The sequence below is a fragment of the Macaca mulatta genome, chromosome 17, assembly GCF_049350105.2.
Source record: "Macaca mulatta isolate MMU2019108-1 chromosome 17, T2T-MMU8v2.0, whole genome shotgun sequence".
NCBI lineage: Eukaryota > Metazoa > Chordata > Mammalia > Primates > Cercopithecidae > Macaca > Macaca mulatta.
Window position 1 is genome coordinate 93,730,122 of NC_133422.1, and position 18,654 is coordinate 93,748,775.

The 18,654-nt window shown below is 40.2% G+C and overlaps 1 protein-coding gene and 1 non-coding gene across 17 annotated transcripts in view; one reads left to right on the top strand and one right to left on the bottom strand.

Annotated features, from left to right (window-relative positions):
- DOCK9 (dedicator of cytokinesis 9) overlaps positions 1-18,654 on the bottom strand; it is a 299,986-nt gene that overhangs the window by 227,272 nt on the left and 54,060 nt on the right. The window lies entirely within an intron of this gene.
- Positions 8,319-8,422, top strand: LOC114673664 (U6 spliceosomal RNA). Its single transcript, XR_003724427.1, has one exon. It is a non-coding gene; the product is annotated as a U6 spliceosomal RNA (small nuclear RNA).

Sequence of the window (18,654 nt, forward strand, 5' to 3'; positions counted from 1 at the left end):
GAGCTATAGGGTTCAAGATTACATCCAAGTTGTGACATTAGGAGAGTCTTCATGCGAAATCACAATGCTGACAGGTGAACAACTGGAAACTCACCTACCCAGAATCTGAATACTGGAGACTATAAAACACTAAACGCATAATTTAAATGTCAGTTTTGAGAATTCAGCAAATCTACAATTAACCTGACTCCTAAACAGCAAGAGAAATATCTTTAAAAGCAATAGTTCATTCAATAGAAATAAAGAGTACCTCGAAATTTAAAATTAATTTGTTATTGTTATTACAAATTTTAGACATCCTGCCTGCAGAAGCCAGGGAATATTATTTGAGATATAAAAGATTATGTTTGAACTTTACCAAGAATTATAAATGATAACCAAGCAAATTGGAAGCTGCTGGTATATGCTGTTTGATTTACTTTTAGAACCCTCAGTTCGTGTTTAAAACAAGAGTCTAAACTAGGGGTGTCCAATCTTTTGGCTTCCCTGGACCACACTGGAAGAGGAAGAATTGTCTTGGGCCACACATAAAATATACTAACACTAATGATAGCTGATGAGCTTAAAAAAAAAAATCACAAAAAATCTCATAATGTTTTAAGAAAGTTTATGAATTTGTGTTGGATCATATTCCCAGCCACCCTGGGCCACATGCGGCCTGAGGGCTGTGGGCAGGACAAGCTTGGTTTAAATGGTCTCACCACAAAAAAGTATAGAAAAAAGGTAACTAAGTGAGGTGATAGGTGTGTTAGCTAACTAAGCTAACTCAATTGCAGTAATCATTTCATAATGTATATCAAATCATCATATTGTATACCTTAAATTTACATAATTTTGCCAATCATACCTCAATAAAACTAAAAAAGATAAATAAAAGTAAAAGCTAAATTTTAAAAAAAACAATAAGAGAGAATGAAACAATTCCCTAACTCATTCAAAAGAAAAAGCAATGTTTTCTGGCAATAAACTAATAAAATGTTGCCGTTTGAATGTGTCCCACAAAGTTCATGAGTTAGAAACTTAATCCCCAATGGACAGTGCCAGGAAGCGGGACCTTCCAGGAGTGATTAGGGCAGAACCTCACTGATTAATGGTGTTCTCAAGAGTGGGTTCCTGATAAAAGAATGACGCCAGCCCCCTTTCTCTCTCTCACTCTTTCATGTTCTCTTTTCCTTCCAACTTTCACCTTCCACCATAGGATGATGTGGTATGAAGACTATCCAGCTGCAGCCGCCGTGCTCTTACATCTTCCAGACTCTAGAACAGTGGCACGAATAAATTTCTGCTCATTATAAATTACCCTGCTTGTGGTATTCTGTTATAGCAGCAGAAAATGGACTAAGACATATACACACGGAAGCAACTTGTGCCAAATTTTAAGTATTAATCATTTTCCAACCAACAAAATTACTGGGCTCTTGAAAAGCAACAGAAAATATTTAGAGTGAAGTACTCAAAAACAGGTCTCATGATAATAGAAGCAAGACAAAATGAGTAATTCAAAAGGTATGTTTGGTTTCACTGACTTTTCTGTATCAGAATGAACTTGAGTTGTTCTAAATTGAAAATTACCATGAATTTCATCAGAGGACATGAATAGATGGATGGTATCTATTGGCAACCAGTGCAGCCACCTAAAAGAGTATATATTTCAATTTGGAGATCACATTTACTCTCCCATCTTTAAATGTCACTTCTAATTTATACAGCTCCTAAGACTAAATGTCTGCCTTTGAATCCCTTTTGAGATGCAGGCCCATGTCTTCCTTTCCTGCTAATACTGACACCTGACTTTCCTACCATCTCACCCTCAGATGTTCCAAATGAATCATCCTTTAATGTGACAAACTCGTATGGCACATCCACACAATGGAGTATCATTCAATCACAGGCAGGAACAAAGTCCTGATGCATGCCACTACACAAACGGCCTGAACACCATTATGTGAAGTGAAAGAAGCCAGGCACCAAAGACCCCATATTGTATTACTGAAATGAAATGTCCAGAGCAGACAAATCCAGAGAGATAGAAAGCAGATTAGTGATTATGGAGGGCTAGGCAGACCAGGAAATATGGGGTCATTGCTAGTGAGTATGAGGTTTCTTTTTAGGGTAATGAAAATGTTCAGAAATTAGACAGTGTTTCCAATATATATTCTCAAATGTATATATAATCGACACACACATATAGTCTGTGACTACTGAATTGAACACATTTATGGCATGTGAATGTAATTTTTAAAAAGTGACTACACTTGTGATACTTTGAAGCCTCATTCCCCCTTCATCCCTCTCTGTCCACATCTGGGCAGGCAAGAGAGGAAAGTCCAAATGGCTCCCTCTTATGACAGCAGCAGTAAATTCAAACCCTTCAATGGGAACCCTCACTCCACACCATCCCCCATAACCATCACAAAAAAAATGCCAAGCCAGTCTCCTTTCCCTGCTCTCTCAAGCCATTTTAGGACCTCTTGGGAGCTGTCCTGTTCTCCCCAGAAAGCCTCATTATATGAATAATAAACCTTTTCACACCCTCTCGGGGTGGGTGTGATGTCAGCTGACTCAATATCTAAAGCAACTGTGGCCAAGTGGAGGAGATCCATCCTGTTTCTGTGGAGTGGCCCCAACAGTGAATTCTATCTCAAAGCTGCTATTAAGAATGTGGGTGGGGAGGCCAGGCGCAGTGGCTCACACCTGTAATCCCAGCACTTTGGGAAGCCGAGGCAGGCGGATCACCTGAGGTCAGGAGTTCGAGACCAGCCTGAGCAACATGATGAAACTCCAACCCTACTAAATACAAAAAAAACTGGCCAGGCAATGTGGTGTGCACCTGTAGACCCAGCTACTAGGGAGGCTGAGGCAGGAGAATCGCTTGAACCTGGGAGATGGAGGTTGCAGTGAGCTGAGAGGGCGCCACTGCACTTCAGCCTGGGTGACAGAGTGAGACTCAGTCTCAAAAAATTAAAAAAAAAGTTAAGAATGGGGGTGGGGCCGGGTGCGGTGGCTCATTCCTGTAATCCCAGCACTTTGGGAGGCTGAGGCGGGCAGATCACGAGGTCAGGAGATCAAGACCATCCTGGCTAACACGGTGAAACCCCATCTCTACTAAAAATACAAAAAAATTAGCCATGCGTGGGGGTGGGTGCCTGTAGTCCCAGCTACTCGGGAGGCTGAGGCAGGAGAATCACTTGAACCCGGGAGGCGGAGCTTCCAGTGAGCCGAGATCACGCCACTGCACTCCAGCCTGGGCAACACAGGGAGACTCTGTCTCAAAAAAAAATAAAAAGAATGGGGGTGGTGAGAATGGCAGCTACTCTGCCCATCCTATAGGTTGTCAAATTCAAATAAGGTAACAGGAGTGAACTCAACCAAGAAATTGCTAGAAATATGTAAGTACCTATTAGGTTACTGTGTAACCTAAAACAGCACCTTGCTTGATAAATTCAACAATTTCTGAACGTTGTTTTGGTCCCACTTCTCAGGAATATACTAACCCCATTAACATGGGAGGTGGCTGGGGCTACCCTTAGGGTGTGCATTTTAGACCTGGGAAAGGGGCTCCAGGCTATACAACCCCCCAGAAAGCCTGCGCAGAAAATAAGTTCAGGTTAAGGCCTGCCAGCCCACTTGGTGGTCACAGCAAACCTCAGTCATGCAGCCAGAGACCATAGCAAACAGGTCCCAAGCTTTGAGCTCCTGCAAAGCTTAAGCATCTGGAGCTGCTGTTCCCACCTACGGCTCTCTCTTTGCCAACTTTCCGTTTTAAATGTATTCTAACAGACAAATTAGTTTGATTGGTAGATGTATTTACTACGCTCCTAGAAACATGAATAAAGAGGAATCTAGAGTGACACCTTAAAAATCCAGAACTATAAACTGGAATTAATATTGTATTTCAAACAGATATAAGTCTTCTACTTATATATCAGACCTCAGGTCTATCTTAGGAGGCCAGGAAGGGAGACGAATTCTCTCCATTCTGCAGTGGCTGAAAGGAAGATCTCACATAATGATAATACCTCATACATGATCCAGCACACTTCACCAAACCTAAGTAAAGGGAGGACGGATAGAATTCAGTCTAACACATCATTCATTCTACTTAAATGCCATTGTGAAAGCCAGTCCATTTGAAAAGTTTATTTCCATATCTGACAGTCCATATTTCATACATCAAGGCAGTGAATTCTGCTAAGCAAAGAAACCTTATGTGAGTTGGTCTCTCAATGCCTCATTCCTTTTATAACCAATCAATATAATCAAATGTAATTAGAGTATCTGGCACAGAGCCTAGTATATACCACATGCTCAATAAATGCTGGTCTCTCTTCTTTTTTTGTCCCAAATTAAATGGTTTTCTTCCCTGATAATGAGACTAAAAGTAGGGTAATTCTTCTAAAAATACAAGCATCTCATACAAAATTCAAATATGTGAGAATTTCAGATCTAGCAAATTCAAACAACAAATTTTATTTTTGTTGAAAAAATGATTTAAAGAGGGAAGGCTGGGCATGGTGGCTCACACCTGTAGTCTCAGCACTTTGGGAGGCCAAGGTGGGTAGATCACGAGGTCAGGAGATCGAGACCATCCTGGCTAACACGGTGAAACCCTCTCTGTACTAAAAATACAAAAAATTAGCCAGGCGTGGTGGCGGGCACCTGTAGTCCCCGCTACTCAGGAGGCTGAGACAGGAGAATGGCGTGAACCTGGAAGGCACAGCTTGCAGCGAGCCGAGATCATGCCACTGTACTCCTGGGTGACAGAGCGAGACTCCGTCTCAAAAAAAAAAAAAAAAAAAAAAAAAAAAAGGAGGGAAATGGGGATGTTGAAACATGAAAAAAGAGTTGAGATAAGGAGTGGAGCTTTCAGCAATGACCATCAGAGAAAGGTTTTTCTCCAAACACCGCATGTTCTCATACATAAGTAGGAGTTGAACACCGGGGCCTGTCGAGGGGTGGCGGGAAAGGGGAGGGAGAGCATTAGGACAAACACCTAATGCATGTGGGGCTTAAAATCTAGATGACAGGTTGACAGGTGCAGCAAACCACCATGGCACACGTATACCTCTGTAACAAACCTGCACATTCTGCACATGTATCCCAGAACTTAAAATTAAAAAAAAAAAAGACTTTAAATAATGAAAATTAAGAAAGTATTATTAAATAAGGACCTTTTAAATAAAAGTGTGAACTCTTACCATTGCGCATTTCAGGAACATAATCCTCAAAATTTAGACTTACTGCATATTTACATTTATCCATCATCTATTACGCCCATCTCAATACACAGGAGAGTTAGAACACTTTGAGATGTCTAATACCAGTTACCTTGAAGTGAACAAAGGTGACGGGCAGGGCCAGAGGGCACAGTGTGGACAGTTGTTGGACCCCTGTGAGAGTTCAGGGCTGTACTCCTTCTGCCTGGACCACTGTGAAGTACATTATTTTTGCTAAAAATATATCCCTAAAGTTATGATCACATAAAACATTGGAGTCAGGTCTGTTGCTAATAGTGTTATTTAAATGTTCTCAAAAGTAGAGAATGCAAAATAACACAGGTTTCTCCATGTTGGTGCTGGAATGTCAGGGTGGCAAACAGTCCCTGTGGGCAGCTCTGAACAAATGGCAAGCTCGATGAGTGGCCAAGTGAAAGGAAGTGGAAACGACCAGGGCTAGCTCCAGGGGGCAAGGGTCCGGGGGGTGACCGGAGGGGTCTTTCAGAGACCACAGTCACTCAAAAGAAATGAGAAAATCTTCCTTTTTCTGGTAGGAGACCAAGTTAAATAGCTTTCAAAACAACACAGGTCAGCCAGAAATGCTGGCACCTATAATTCCAGCACTTTTGGAGTCTGAGGCAGGAGGATCGCTTGAGCCCAGGAGTTCAGGACCAGCCTGAACAACATAGCGAGACCCCCAGTCTATACAAAAAAATTAAAAAATTAGCTGGATGTGATGTCACAAGCCTGTAGGCCTGGCTACTTAGGAGGTTGAGGCGAGAAAAGTCACTTGAGCCCAGGAATTGAAGGCCACATTGAGCTATGACTGTGGCACCGCACTCCAGCCTGAGAGATAGAGAGAGACCCTGTATCTAAAAATCAATCCATCAATCAGGTCTTCAAAGGGAAGAAACGTTTAAGAAAAACAGCTTATTTGCTGGTAGGAATGTAAAATAGTGCAGCTGTTATGGAAAGCAGTATGGCAATTCCTCAAAAAATAAAACATAATTACTATATGATCCAACAATTTCACCTTTGGGAATAGACACAAAAGAAATGAAAGCAAGACTTGAAGACAGATGTGCACACCCACGTTCAGAGCAGCATTATCCACGACAGCCAAGGGGCGAAAGCAACTGAAGTGTCCATCAGTGGATGAATAGATAAGCAAAATGTGGTTTCTACACACACAATGGAATATTATTCAGCCTTAAAATGCAAGAAATTTTACATACAGCATGGATGAAACCTGTGGACTCTATACAAAAGGACAAATATTGCACAATTCCACTTGAAGTATTTAGAATAGACAAATTCATAGAAACAGAAAGTAGCATGGTAGATGCCAGGGGCTGGGAGAAGGGAAATGAGGGGTTAGTGCTTAATGGGGTCAGAGTTACAGTTTGGGAAGATGAAAAAGTTCTGAAATGAATGGTGATGATGGCTGCACAGCAATGTGAATGTACCAAGTATCACTGATGTGTACACTTAAAAATAGTTAAGATGATACATTTTATGTTACAGATATCTTACAATACTTTTTAAAAATAGAAAACCAACTTGCTGGGCATTGTTTTCCTATCACTTCTAGAAACAGGTGAGGTGTAAGACCAGAAAAACGAGGAGGGTGACTGGTCTTTTCTCCGTCTCTCTCCCTGGGCCTGCCAGCCCCTCACAAAGGGAAGATAAGCTACAGGACCTATCCCTGTTGTTAAGCAATGAATGACTGCATTGCACTTCCTCGAAAAACCCTTCCAACTGTAGAGCATCAGAGAAAAAAGATGGCTGAGATTTAAATTTCTGATTCGTAGACAACTTCCACTACTTTCACTGAGAGCCATGAAATGAATGAACAAATACAATGTACACAGGTCCAACTGACTCCTCAGCTCAGGAAACTGCCAGAAGTGGCAACTTAAATTACTGTTACAGGAGGTCATGGAGCAAAACCATGGTTTCTGAGGGAGCTCAGTTCTTTAAAGAAAAACCAATAAATCCATAAATGCTGATGCTATATTAAATATAAAAAGCTGCCAAAGAGCATGCCTATTGGTAAAGTCGTTGAGTATCTGCAAGGGCTGACGGCACCAAGGATCATACAGCGCAGGAAGCACTCAGCCCCACCGTAAATTAGGCACTGGATGAAGAACAAGGAAGCAGGACAAACTCAATGGCATAATGAAGTCAGAACTCGGGGACCTCTTCTTGGCCTTCACCAGCCATTCCCAAGGAAATTCTATTTTACGCAGACACCTGAAAAGATCACTTAACGGCAGGGTATACTAACTTTAAACAGTAAAAGAAATATAAAGTATAACTCGCATACAAATGCACCCTTGAAACTGTTCATGCTCTTCATGTATGGAGTTACAGCTGTTGAAAAGTTGTTCCGACACGTGAAGAGACTAAAATTCAGATTCTACATACACCAATCACTTGTATCTTACATTTTAGCAGCTGACTGTTTTAAGTCTTTTCTGTCATTGTGGCAGTATAGAAATGCTGTCTCAACATGAAGAAATATTCCTTGAGGGAAAAGAGGAAAACATAAAACATATGTAAGATTTGAATTTGACTTTTTAAAAACTATTGCATTTTGGTGAGATTTTCAATTAATCAAAAGTAATAATGATACTAATGGGGTTACCTCTAAAATATAGGAGGGAAAGTACAATTTTTCAAAATAGTCCTATTTTTTTAAAAGCAGTATAAAAAGACACAAAATAAAATAAAAAAGTTCCATTTAACCTGGCTTATAGTCAGGTTAAATGGAACTAGACATTCCATATTTCCCTGTTTATAGAAGCTCATAAAACTTTACATTCTTTAGCTGACTCCTTACAAGGTTTTAATTTCTTTTCACAAAGACACAAAATTCTGAACCTTCTCAAGACTCTCTTTTATATACAGCCAGTTGGGTTATGACTTGACTTTAACTATGTTTTAAAAGAGTGTTACTTCAATCCAATATTCCCTGATCTTTATGTAAATTTAGGTCAAAGAAGTGGGGAAATTTAGGAGAAACTATCCCCCACATAAGAACTGGATAGATTACAGTTATCACTATCCTTCCTTGTCAATTAAAAACAAATAGGTGCTTGCTTCGGCATCACACATACTATTATAAAATTGGAATGATACAGAGAAGACTGGCAGGGTCCCTGCACAAGGATGACACACAAATTCATGAAGCATTCCATATTAAAAAGAAAACAAAAACAAAAACAAAACAAAACAGATAGGACAAAAAAAAAAAAAGATGGCCAATAAGCAAGTGAAGAATCACTGGGGAAATGCAAATCAAAACTACAATGAGCTTTCACTTCACACTCACTAGATGGCTAAAATCAAAAAGACAAGTACTGGTGTAGCAATTGGATTGGTATACCAATTCGACTGGTTTTGCTAATCAAAATAACAGGTATCGGTGAGGATGTGTTGAAACTAGAACCCTGGCACACTGCTGGTGGGAATGCAAAACAGGGCAGCTGCTATGGAAAATAGTCCGGCTGTTCCTCAAATGGTTAAACCCAGGTTACCGTATGATCCAGCAATTCCACTCCTAGATGCCCAAGGTTGAAAATATATGTTCCCACAAAAACTTGTACATGAATGCTCTTAGCAGCACTGTTCATAATAAACAAAAATTGGAAAAATACAAATGTCCATCAACTGATAAATGGATAAACAACTGTAGAATACAAAGAAATACTACATACCAATTTTTTAAAAATGAAGTACGATCCATGCCACAGCATGGGTGACTCTTAAAAACATGCTAAATGAAAGAAGCCAGGCATGAGGATCACATAGAGCATGAATCCACTGCTGTGAAATGTTCAGAAAAGGCAAATCTCTAGAGACAGAAAGCAGACTAACAGTTCCCTAGGGCTAGGGGGTTGGATGGGGCAGAGTTCCAGGGTGATGGCTAAGGGGTCCAGTGTTCTTTGGGGAAATAATAAAGATGTTCTAAAATTGACTATGGTGATGGATGCACAACTCTGAATATACTGAACACCACTGAACATTTTAAATGGATGAATATGATGTATGAATCATATCCTGATAAAGGTGCGTCTTTAAAAACAAGACAGCACATATCAGAAGGTACATCAATCCAAAGTTGAATTTCTCTTGAAAGTACCCTAATTTCAATACAGTTATCTTTCCAAAACATATCACTACCCCTAACATAGCAAATGCCCAAAAGCACACCCAGCACTGCATATGCAGAAGAGAGGACAGCTAAGAATGGTAAGATGATTTCTTCATCAAGGGCCCGTTAAAGCTATTCTGCTTTAAAATTAAAGAGCACTTAAGGGAAACCTTTTATCTGGTCAATAACTTTGGTTCATTCATTATGTTAGGCAAGGTCTGGACCCAAGGGCCAAGCCATCTATCCCAATTCATTCAAAGAAATTTATTTTGCAGATGTTTTCCCACAAAATTTTTGTCTCTGCTTTAACCACAAAGTTCTCAAGATCCAAGAAAAAAATACCAATTGGAGAAAAAAATCAGAGGAGGATGGAAAAAGGTTAACAGGGGATATGAAGTGTTATTCATATTTAAAAATCGGCTCTATTTAGGCCAGTGTAGTCATCTCAACAATATAGGAGATTTAAATTTTAAATGTAAAACCTAGATAAACATTACAGAAAGAGCACGGGGCAGAGTACCTCTTGGTTTAACAGTGTGTTACACAGGAATGAATTCCTGCTGTATTCCAAATACTAAGCACAGAACTGAGTCACATGGTCTCATTTAATCTTGTTGTTGCTGTTGTTGTTGTTGTCATTGTCAAGATGGAGTCTCACTCTGTCGCCAAGGCTGGAGTGCCGTGGCGCAATCTCGGCTCACTGCAAGCTCTGCCTCCCAGGTTCAAGTGATTCTCCTACCTCAGCCTCCCGAGTAGCTGGGACTACCGGTGCCTGCCACCATGTCCAGCTAGTTTTTGTATTTTTTAGTACAGACAGGATTTCACCATATTGTCCAGGCTGGTGTCGAACTCCTAACTTCGTGATCCACCCACCTTGGCCTCCCAAAGTGATGGGATTACAGGCGTGAGCCACCACACCCGGCCTCATTTAATCTTTTAAACAACCCTAAAAGTTGAGTTGTACATGTGTTCGCACTCATAATGTCCATCTTTGGACCTTGTTTCAAGGAAACAAGATTTCAACAGAAGCCCATCCTCATGCTCAGGCCCACTGAAGGGCTGCAGCCAATGTGAATACCACCTGGAGTGCTATTAAGAAACCAACGCATTAAACCACCAGAGGCTGGGGATAAGGGAACTGCAAGGTCAAATGTCTCTTTAGACCTCTAGCTTTCAAAGTACTGTCACCATGAATCATATTGAGAAATTCATTGTAAGTCATGATACAGTAAATGCGTGTAAAAAATATTTCCAAAAATACAACTGCAATTACAACCTGTGTCATACAATATTATTTGCTATTCCAGCCTCTCTGAAGAGAGGGAGGGAGGAAAGTGGTATAGCTCACGGAACTGTTTTCAGGACCACTCGTGGCTCATGGCCTGCAATGTGAAAAACTACTGAATGTGCCAGTTCTGAACATCTCTCAGCACTTGTAATTCACCAGTCTCACTACATATCCCATCATCTATAAGCAGGTGACCCAGCGGAAGAATGGCACAGCCTACTGAAGACAACAGTTGTAAGGCAACATTCTGAAAGATGGAGTTCTGTCTCACACAACACAGTACATGCTTTGACTCACCTGTCTCACCAAAGTAAGAAGACATTGGTCCAGGAATCAATAGAAGAAGTAGGAGTGGCCCCTCTCACTATTACCCTAATACCCCACTCTAAAAATTTTTGGCTTTCATCCCTGCTAATACAGAGGTCCTGATTTTAAGGGAGCTATTAAAGGGAGGCAGCAATGTTTCCAGTGAACCGGCAGGAGAGACTGCCACTGAGTCATTCGGGGCTCCTCAAGCCACTTAGCCAAGAGGCCAATGGGGAGGATACACTACCAGTGGGGGTGAGAGGACCCTGGGTTGCTGCCTCCCAAAGAGTCAGGAAGGATCATGGCTTCCTTAATCAGGGCAGCTCTTAGTACTTCTATCTCCAACAGTAAAAGTTAATGGAAAACCACAGCAATCCAAAAAAAGGCAGGACCACTGAGAATTCAGACCTTCAGGTACAGAAACCTAATCAGTTGAAGTCCTGGCTGAGTGCAAACGAAACACGGAACAGGTAACAGGAGAAGAAAGATACAAATCTCAACTACTGCCAAGTGGCAGATAAGCATATTTCCTTCTTGCTTTTGGAGAGAGACAGAGAGACAGACACAGAGAGAGGGGGGGGGGGGGGAGAGAGAGAGAGAGAACTAGAACCAATTTCTTCTCCTTCTTCTTGCATTATTTTATACAAACATTGTTGAAACTTACCTCTACAATTTAACTCTGGATAACACAACATTCAAGCAGAACTTTAACTAAATTTAAGGAGGAATTCACAAAGCTCAGCAATAGGTAATGTGACTACCTCCCACAGATGGATACACTAATGAGACTTTGTGACACCGCATTTTAGGGAGCTGGTGAGAACATCTTCATTTGTGTGAGAATGTTTATATTCTGTTAGACAAAAAGAAAGTAGTTTTTGTTGTGTGGAAGTTAAAATATGTTTAGGAGGATAGGTCTAGATACTGAATATTCAAAGGGGTGGGCTGGCCAATTATACAGGTATTCTCTCCCAGCTCCAACCATACTCTTCCAAACTCAGCTTTGTAACTCTGAAACCATTTCTGTTTTACCAGTTGGCTCCCTGTTAGGGTCTGCTACCAGGGGACACTAGAGGGAGACTAGCTCCTTCCCCTCTGCTTCCCGCTGGCTTTAGCTCCCAGTGTCACCCCAGCAACACTTCTTCACCAGGGCAGCAGCAGTTCCTCCTAGTGCAGCAGCAGTTCCTCCTAGTGCAGCAGCAGTTCCTCCTAGGGCAGCAGCTGAATCTGGCCTGCAGTTTTTCAGCACTTACAGAACCAGCCTTGTTACACTCCCCTCAGAAACAGGTGCACCATCACCCACACCTCAGAGGTCTGGGTTTCAGCTCTGTGGGGCCTCTCCTCTAAGCTTCTAAATATTTAATAAAGATTTAACCCTATTTGCCCCCAGCCCAGCTCTACAGTTGATGGCTGCTTCCTACAGCCACTACCTCTATGATATCATAGCATTTGCTTTTTATCTTTTCAGTTACCTACTTATTAACAACTTTATACCTAATAACAATTCTTTATATTTAATTATCTCTGTTAAAATAAGTGGAATAACTTTTGTTTCCACGCTGGACACTGACTTTGTATGACATTAGGTTATAAACAATTTTTAAAAACTAGGATCATCAAAGAAGATATGAAAATGGCCATGAACACATAAAAAGATGTTCAATATCATTAGTCTTTAGGAAAATGTGAATTAAAACTACAATGACATCCTACTACATATCTATTAGGATGGCTAAAATTTAAAAAGACTGACATAGTGAGTGTTGGCAAGGATGCAGAGTAGGTGAAACCCTCATACATTGCTGACAAAGCCACTTTGGGAAACAGCTACCACCTGACCTAGCAATTCCACTCCTAGGTATCCACCCAAGAAAAATGAAAACACATGTCCACACAAAGACTTGTATACAAATGTTCACAGCAGCATTATTCATGACAGCCAAAAACTGAAAACAAACCAAATGTCTATCAACTGGTAAATGGATAAACAAAATGTGGTTTATCCGGACAACAGAATGGAATACACTATTTGGCAATAAACAGGAATGAAGTACTGACACATGCTGCAAACATAGATAAATCTCAAAAGGGACCAGATGCAAAAGCTACATATTGAGTGATTCCATTTATATAAAATGTTCAGAAAAGGCAAATCTATAGAGACAGATGAGTGGTTGCCTGGATTTGGGGGTACAGAGAAACTGCTAATGGGCATGAGACTTCTTTCAAGAGTAATTGAAATGTTCTGAAACTAGATCATGGTGATGATTGCAAAAACGTACAAATTTACTAAAACTCATTGAATTTTACATTTAAAATTCAGAGTGCTGTAAAATAAAAGACTAGGAAAAATATTTCAAGAATATCTAATGTCATAGGCATATGAAATAAATCATAAGAAACCACAATGTACTGACATGCAAAAATGGAACATTTGTGTCTGTACATATATATAATTGCATGTAATAAATACAGCAAGCCTAAGAACAAACCATGTTAGCAAATGATGAAAGAACAGGTTTCAAATGCTTAAAGATAGGTTTGGTAAGAGACATTAAAGAAATGTCCAGCTTAAGGGAAAGATGGTTTCACTGCTTCAAAACAGAACAGATGGGATAGTACCAGCATTCAGATCTAGCTAACATCATTAAAGATAAAGATAACATTTTTAAGTTGAGAAAATTCTCTCTTGCGAAGAAATAGGCTTTTCATTTTTTTCTTTAGGAATGCCTCTTAATAGTGACACTGCCAAGGAAGACAGACTAATGATGCCTCATTATAAAACCACAAAGCCTAACTGACCATTGGCATCAAATGCAACCAAAGACATCAAGTATATCACTGAAATTGTGCTTGACTTTGAAAACAAATGTGACTTTGAACTCAGGTATCATCACAATGTACAAGTAAGGGAACTCTGAAGATGGAACCACTCCTCACACTTACTTTACCATTCAAAAACATGCAAATTCTTTTTTTTTAATGACTGACTCCGATTTTGAATTCATTTGATTGCTGGATGATGATAAACGTTCATGCTTGCTACAGAGTTCAACAGGAAAAGAACTAATCTTTAGCCCAAAGTTCAATGCATTCATATTTTAAGAAGATTTTTCTCCAAAAACCCATGTAAATTACCTCAGAAAAAATTAACAATGTAGACTTTATAATAAGTATCTTATTTTCCGTAATTGATGTTTTCAAAAAAATAAGTATCCTTATCACTTTTAAAAATTAATTTCTGGTGCTTTTATAGCATAAAATTATTTTCTGCAATAGAATCCCAATTTGTAACATTGCCAAGGAAATGTCTATGAACTTAACAGAGATCACTTCAAATGTTATCCAGGAACTAATTAAGCCATGAGACATGGGTCACCTGAACACTCTTCCATTACAGATGAAGTCTCAGAGAAATAAGCTAACTTGATCAAAGTCACCCAGCTGGTATCTGAAATATGAGCCAGGGCTCTCTGGCTCCAACGTCCTTGCTCCTTCCAGCATGCCACATTAAATCCTGTTAACAATAATGAGGATAATATAAGGAAGAATTAAAAATCATACAGTATTTATACACATAAGATTCTGAAGAATATGAACTTACAGTTCTTTACGTAGTTACATTGGTTCCTTAATATAGATGTGGTCCTCTATTTGAGAAACCTAAAGCTAAGCTAGGTCTTTTATCATCATCGGAAAGGGGCAGTATAAAACCACAAAGACAAAGAGCACCGATGAAAATGTTCAATTAGGGGCCAGGTGTCACTATTACTATCCCAGGTCCCCTAGCAAAACTTCTAAAACAGCAAAGGTGGTTCATGCATAGCCAATGTAAAGCTTTTGTTTTCAGGCTTGCTTCATTCCACTTTCTTCCATGGAAGTTGAGGAATTATTCCTACTGTTCCTGATGAGAACCAGAGTAAATTCAAGGGCTGATGTCACAGCAGCCTGCTTAGGGCGTTCCAAAACACACCTCTGAAGAGAGGGAGAGATCTGATTCCTCCAGCTTCCACAAATGAATACACACAAGTACACTTCTGGGAAGATATGATTCTTGATTTCATAACAGCCAGTACCTGGGTTAAATCTATTATGTAACCAAAGAAACATCCTGATAATTCAAATTTCCTGGGGAGAACTAATGATAACCCATCAGAGTCACCAATGTGGGTCACTGGAGGTCACCAGGAGATCAAGGTACAGGAAAAGAACTAATCTTTAGCCCAAAGTTCAATGCATCCATATTTTAAGAAGATTTTTCTCCAAAAACCCATGTAAATTACCTCAAAAAAAATTAACAACATAGACTTTATAATATCTTATTTCATGCTAATGCTAATTGGCTTCAGTCCAAGAAGTGCCAATGAGATTATACACTGTTAAAACTGATTCCAAGCTGAGTGCGGTGGCTCACGCCTGTAATCCTAGCACTTTGGGAGGCTGAGGCGGGCCGATTGTCTGAGCTCAGGAGTTCGAAACCAGCCTGGGCAACATGGTGAAACCCCATCTCTACTAAAAATACAAAAAAAGTTAGCCGGAAATGGCGGTGTGCGCCTGTAGTCCCAGCAACTTGGGAGGCTGAGGGAGGAGACTTGCTTGAACCCAGGAGGCAGAGGTTGCAGTGAGTCGAGATTTTGCCACTGCACTCCACACTCCAGCCTGGGCAACAGAGCGAGACTCCATCTGAAAAAAAAAAACTGATTCCAAAATTCAAATATACGCACCCCTAAAACCCCTCTTTGGAAAAGATAAGGCTAAGGCTAGGTCCTTTTCCTCAACTGAAAGGGAAAGTACTATAAATTTATTAATTTATATGACATAAATTAAAACAGAGTTGGTGTTTTGTAGATTTCCACTGGAAATACCAAATCTGTACAGTTTAAAAGGAATTCTTGAAGAGTCTGTTTCCAAATATCACAAATTCTTGTATTTGGCAAACAGCAAGAATGTCAACCTATGTGAAAGTCTTTAATTTAGCAGATGTTTATTTAATTAAAAATTAACAGAAATCAGGAGTAGTGAGGTTACACATTGCCATAGTTCAAAGCTACCTAAAAATGAAAGTTTTAATTTCACTTCATTAAACACTTAGGAGCAGATTCCAGTAGTCGAAGTAAGACACCACTGGCTTGTAGGAACAAATGTGTCAACAACTGTTAAAGAAGAGTTCCTTGTTATGAAACCTTAAAATTCTAGGACATATGATGTTTTAAGACATCTGAATACAGATAACAGATTTAAACATACATAGCCACCTTGCTATCCATCAGGTGAGAACTAGAAACTAAAAAGCACTTTGATAACATGTTTAATTTCTTATATGTCATTTCATTCGGCCAGAACCAGTAGTACAGAAGGCAAAAAAACAAATATTCCACCTTAGTTCTAAACCAGAACATCTGAATATGAAAGACGGATAAGATTACAAGACTCGGACTGCTCTGGAAGGGTCAACCAGGAGCAATAAGTAAAAACTCTAATAACCAGTGTTGCCCTAAAATAGGATAAACCATTTGTGAGGGAATGAAACTACTGCCCCAAGGAGGTGTTCACACATGAGCAGGAATGCCCGTGGGTGACAGAAGTATCACAAAGGCAAATGAACTAATGCCATCAACAATCCCTCCAGTCTTCAGTGGGATGGATTTTCCACATTGTAGATACTGGCAGTGAGTGCAGTTTCAGCCAGGCAAAATGGAAGCTCGCGCATCTCTGTGCAGGTGGTCTGAAGGGATGGCACAGAGGCCCAATATACCTAACTTGTAGAGGGTACATCTCACATCTCACCTATTGCAGCAGTGATACAAGATGGTTAAAGACCAAAGTCACAGAGAACTGAGTGTCTGAACTAGGACTTCTACTCTCACATCCCCAGACTTCAGATTCGAATTATTTCCACTCTACCACGATGGTTTTCTGTCAGGTCCCAGAAGAACCTCAAATGCTCCCTACACATACATGTGCTGAGTAAATAAAAGTTTTATATTTAGAGAGGAAAAAATAGAGATCAAAATGCCTGGCCAACTCCAAGGGGTCTGTGACATGGCTCTGATAGGAAGACCATGTCTTTTCTTCCAACTTCTAATCGTGAAATATATTCAAACCAGCTGCTCCATCTAGTGGATTAATGGAAGATCCTCAGGATGAGAGAAAAGCACATTTTTAAACTGTTCAGCTCACACAACCCTAAAGCATTCATTTGCTATCCCATACTCATATCCAAAATAGCAACACTAGAAAAGAGATTAAGAAGACTACAAGCTTTCAGGAGTCAAGGATGAATTCATTCCAACTGGTTAAAACTATATTCCAAATTTGCTTCCTCCCTCATTTCCCCAGTTACCCCCAGTAAGTACAGAGTCAGCAAGGCAGGTCACATCACAAGTAACTGAGGTAAAAGCTCTCCAGTAGCACACCCAGGAGGTGTAACTCCAACCTGATGCTGAAGCTCCCAGAGATTCCACAACCCCTTGATATACTGTGGTTACTAATCATGTTAAGCCTAAGACCTTCTTTCCAAAGAGAACAATATGTGGTGGGAAAAATCTAGGCTCAGAAGTCAGCCAAAATTCCTGGTTCTGTCAGTTTCTGACTGTTGTAACCTTGAGTCAGTCATTAAACTTCTGCCTCAGCAATTCATCTGCAAAACATGGATAATGGCATATCCCTCAGGGGTGCCATGAAGATGGAGAGGTGACAAAAAGAACACACCTAGCACACTTCCTGAAACACCACAGCACTCAAAGAACAGCAGAGACAGATAGGTGGACCTGAGTAGGCTCCAATTTAAGGGCCCTTTATCTCCTTTCCTTAATCTTCAAATTTCTACTTTAAAAAGGTAACAAAAATGGTGAGCAGAGTTGCTAGAAGACATAGAGATGCGTAATAATAAGGAACAGCAAAGGAATCATTATCGGTGTGGCCAGAACACAGGCAGTAAAGGTGGATGCCAGGAGTTGAGGTGAAGCAGACAGGCAGTTCCTTGTAAGCCATATGGATGCATTTGGATGTCATCCAGCAACCAATGTGGAACCACCAGATTATCTTCCCATTACCCCAATCTGTCATATTCTAACACTGCTCCAAAACTTTCACTGTCACCTACTTACTCAAGAATGAAGTGGAACAGTCTTAACGAGGTGGGTTTCTGAATCTGTGTTCCTGTCTTCTGCCTCAGCTTCCCATTTGGTATGTCAACTTTCATGTGCAGGTTTGCTCAAGACACGTGCTTTAAGTGCAGAAGAAAGGTCAAATTCAATAACATCAATTATGAAACTCAAGTTGTGTCATAACTCTCAATCTCTCAAATCTGAATGAGCAGATTTAATATTAGCAAACATCTTGAACTCCACTCAAACGTAATGCAACACAAAACATGAATGAACAGTACCAGAGACTGATGAATACCTCCCTCACCCCAACATCTATCCTTCCCTTTTGATACAGTAATAGCAGTGTTGGTGGGCTTCTGGCTACCCAGCCAAAGACTACATTTCTCAGCCTCTCTTGCACTGAAGTGTGTCTACCGGACTGGGTTCCAGCTAATGGGATGTACGCATTAAGTGATGTGTGCAATTCTAAAGTCATGCACTTAAATCGGAAGTACACCATTCCCTTACCATCTCCCTTTTCTGCTACAAGGAAGTACTATGTGGAAAAGGGCAGAGTAACAAGATAGAAGGAGCATG